Source organism: Rattus norvegicus, chromosome 4, assembly GCF_021556685.1.
Source record: "Rattus norvegicus strain SHRSP/BbbUtx chromosome 4, alternate assembly SHRSP_T2T, whole genome shotgun sequence".
Classification (NCBI taxonomy): domain Eukaryota; kingdom Metazoa; phylum Chordata; class Mammalia; order Rodentia; family Muridae; genus Rattus; species Rattus norvegicus.
Window position 1 is genome coordinate 99,945,491 of NC_141537.1, and position 4,071 is coordinate 99,949,561.

The 4,071-nt window shown below is 34.6% G+C and overlaps 1 non-coding gene across 1 annotated transcript; it reads left to right on the forward strand.

Annotated features, from left to right (window-relative positions):
- The first annotated feature begins 2,751 nt into the window (after window positions 1–2,751).
- Rnu6-936 (RNA, U6 small nuclear 936) lies at window positions 2,752–2,856 on the forward strand. The gene has a single exon (XR_015687423.1). It is a non-coding gene; the product is annotated as a U6 spliceosomal RNA (small nuclear RNA).
- The last annotated feature ends 1,215 nt before the right edge of the window (window positions 2,857–4,071 follow it).

The window sequence follows — 4,071 nt, forward strand, 5'->3', positions numbered from 1 at the left end:
TTGGTGTGTATTGCTTTTATATGTATAATTATGGTCCTTGAATTCCTGATCTTTCCATGACTTTTATCATGAAGATGTGTTGAATTTTGTCAAATGATTTCTCAGTATCTAATGAAATGATCATGTGTTTATTTTTTTCCTGGAATTTTTTTTCAGTGGATTACCTTGAAAGATTTCTGTATATTGAACCATCCCTGCATCCCTGGGATAAAGCCTAATTGATCATGATGGATGATCATTTTGATGTTTCCTTGGATTCAATTTGGAAGAATTTTATTGAGTATTTTTGGGTCAATGTTCATAAGGAAAATTGGTCTGAAATTCTCTTCCTTTTTGGATCTTTGGGTGGTTAACGTATAAGTGTAATTCTGGCTTCATAGAAGAAATTAGGTAGTTCTCTGTCTCTTTCTTTTTTCTGGAATAGTTTGAACAGTATCCTTATGAGGTCTTCTAGGAAGTTCTGATAGAATTCAGCACTAAACCCATTTGTTCCTGGGCTCTTTTGGGTGTTGTTGTTGTTATTGTTTTTGTGACATTTTTGATAACTGCTTGTATTTCTTTAGGGGTTATAGGGCAGTTTAGATGTTTCATCTGATCCTGATTTAACTTTGATACCTGGTATTTTTCGAGGGAATTGTCCACTTCCTCCTGATTTTTAAGTTTTGTTGAATATAGGCTTTTGTAGTAAGTCTGATGATTTTTTTTCCTTTGGAATTGTCTCAGATTCTGTTGTTATGTCTCCTTTTTCACTTCTTATCTTCTTAATTTGAGTATACATTCTGTGCCCTCTGGTTAATCTGCTTAATGGTTTATCAATCTTGTTCATTTTCTTAAAGAACCAGCTCCTGGTTTTGTTGATTCTATGTATAGTTAGCTTTGTTTGTACTTGGTTGATTTCAGCCTTGAGTTTGATTATTTCCTGCCTTCTACTCCTCTTGCATATATTTGCTTCTTTTTGTTTCAGAGCTTTCATGTGTGCTATCATGATGCTAATGTATGCTCTCTCCTGGTTCTTTTTGGAGACACTCAGTGCTATGAGTTTTCCTCTTAGCTCTGCTTTCATTTTTCCACCATAAGTTTGGGTTTGTTGTTCCTTCGTTTCCATTAAATTCTAAAAAGTCTTTAATTTCTTCTTTATTTCTTCCTTGACCAAGTTATTATTGAGTAGAGTTTTGTTGAACTCCAATTACATGTGGTATTTCTGTTGTTATTGTTGTTATTGAGGACCAGCCTTAGTCTGTGGTGATCTGATAGGATGCACAAAATTATTTCCAAGTTCTTGTACCTGTTTAGGCCTGTTTTGTGACCAATTTTATGGTCAATTTTGGCAAAAGTAACGTGAGTTGCTAAGAAGAAGAAGGTATATCCTTTTGTTTTTGAATGAAATGTTCTTTTTTTTTTTTTTTGGTTCTTTTTTTTCGGAGCTGGGGACTGAACCCAGGGCCTTGCGCTTCCTAGGCAAGCGCTGTACCACTGAGCTAAATGAAATGTTCTATACATATTTATTAAATCCATTTGGTTCATAACTTCTGTTAGGTTTTCTATGTCTCTGTTTAATTTCTGTTGCCGTGATCTGTCCCTTGATAAGAGTAGGGTGATGAAATCTTCTACTATTGTTGTTTGAGGTGCAATGTGTGATTTGAGCTTTAGTAAGGTTTCTGTATGAATGTAGTTGCCCTTGCATTTGCAGCATAGATAAATAGGATTGAGAGTTCATCATGGGGGATTGTTTCTTTGATAAATATGAAGTTGACGAAGTTTGATTGAAGTCAATTTTACTCAATATTAGAATGGCTACTCCAGGTTATTTCTTTGGACCATTTCCTTGGAAAGTTGTTTTTCAGACTTTTACTATACGTCAGTGTCTGTCTTTGTCCTGAGGTGTGTTTCTTGTATGCAACAAAATGTTGGGTCCTCTTTATGTATCCAGTTTGTCAGTCTATCTTTTTATTGGGGAATTGAGTCCATTGATTTTAAGAGGTATTAAGTAATAGTGATTATTACTTCCTGTTATTTTCATTGTTAGAGGTTTAATTATATTTGTGTGTGTCTCTTATTTTGGTTTTATTGCAAGGAGTTTATTCTCTTGCTTTTGTTTGGGTGTAGTCTCCCTCCTTGTGTTGGACATTTCCATCTATTATCCTTTGTAGGGCTGCATTTGTAGAAAGTTATTGTTTAAATTTGGCTTTGTAATAGAATATTGTGGTTTCTCCATCTATATTAATTGAGAGTTTTGCTGGTATAATAGCCTCGACTGGCATTTGTGTTGTCTTAGGGTCTCTATGACATCTGCCCAGGATCTTTTAACTTTCATTGTCTCTGGTGAGAGTTCTGCCCTAGTTGTTGTATGTCTGCTTTCATATATTGCTAAACCTTTTGCCCTTACTGCTTTTATTATTCTTTTTTCTGTTTTGTGCATTGGATGTTTTGACTCTCATGTGACAGGAGGAATTTTCTGGTGTTTGGATACCCAATATTTGCTTTCGTAGGAGAATGGGCTCCGATGATGCCAATTAGCCTTGGTTTCTGTTGCTTAGTTCCCTGTGTCAGTCTCTGGACACACTAAATCAGTTCCCTTATACTATGGTGGAGTCTCATCTTCCAGTATATTCCATTGTCTTAAATCTAATACTACTACATTCCATCTATAATCTAATTTTTGGACTGCTTGTTAAAACTTCCTTGCATCCATAACGTATTATCTATATAAATATGTGAAATAATGAGATTTCTCAAAAGAAAATCACACTGGTGCTCACTTCGGCAGCACATATACTAAAATTGTAACAATACAGAAAATTAGCATGGCTCCTACTCAAGAATAACACACAGATTCATGAAGCATTCCATATTTTTAGAAAACTTCCCTATCCTAAATAAAGAGATGCCCATAAACATACAAGAAAACCACAGAACACCAAACAGATGGGACCAGAGAATAAATTCTTCCTGTCACACAATAATTAATACACCAAATGAACAGAACAAAGAAAAAGTATTTAAAGCAGTAAGGGAGGAAGTTCAAATAATATGTAAGGGCAGACCTGTCAAAATTTCACCAGACTTCTCAACATAGTCTTGAAAAGCAAGGAGATCTTGGGCAGATGTCATACAGACACCAAGAGAACAAAATGTGAGCCCAGGCTACTATACCCAGCAAAACTCTCGACGACCATAAAGGTAGAAACCAAGATATTCCATGACAAACCAAATGTATACAATATCTTTCTACCAATCCTTTTCTACAAAGGAAAATAGAATGAAAACTCTAAAACAAGGAGGAAAACTACAGCCAATAAATACAAGAAACTAATCTCACAACAAACCCAAAAGAAGAGAACCACACAATCATAATTCCACCTCTAAAAGCAAAATAACAACAATCATTGGTCCTCAATATCTATCAACACCAATGGACTCAATTCACAAACAAAAATACATAGACTAACAGGGCAGATACATAAAGAGGACCCAGGTTTTTGCTGGATACTGTAAACATATAATAGTGATAAAGAGAGATACTACCCCAAAGTCAAAGGCAAAAATTTCTGAGGCAAATGTTCACAAGAAAAAAGCTTGGGTAGCAATTCTACTATCTAATAAAAATACACTTTCAATCAAACATTATCAAAAATATGGAGAAGAACACTATATACTAATCAAAGAAATAATCCACAAAGATGAACTCCTAAGTCTGAACAGCTAAGCCTCAAATGCAAAGGCACAGACATTTGTAAAAGAAATATTACTAAATCTCAAAGCACACATTGAAACTTATACTAACTGTAGGAGACTTTAACACCTCACTCTCATCATGGAAACAGAAAGTAAACAAAGAGGCAGTGAAATTGACAAATGTTATGAACCTAATGAACTTAACAGATATCTATAGTACATTTCACTGTAAAAAAAATAAAAAAGAATATACATTTGTCTCAGCATGTCAGGGTACTTTCTACAAAATTAACCATATTAATTGGACACACAACAAAGCCTCAACCAATACAAGAAGATGTAACTAATCTCATGTATCTTATCATATCACCGTGGACTAAGACTGGTCTGCAACAA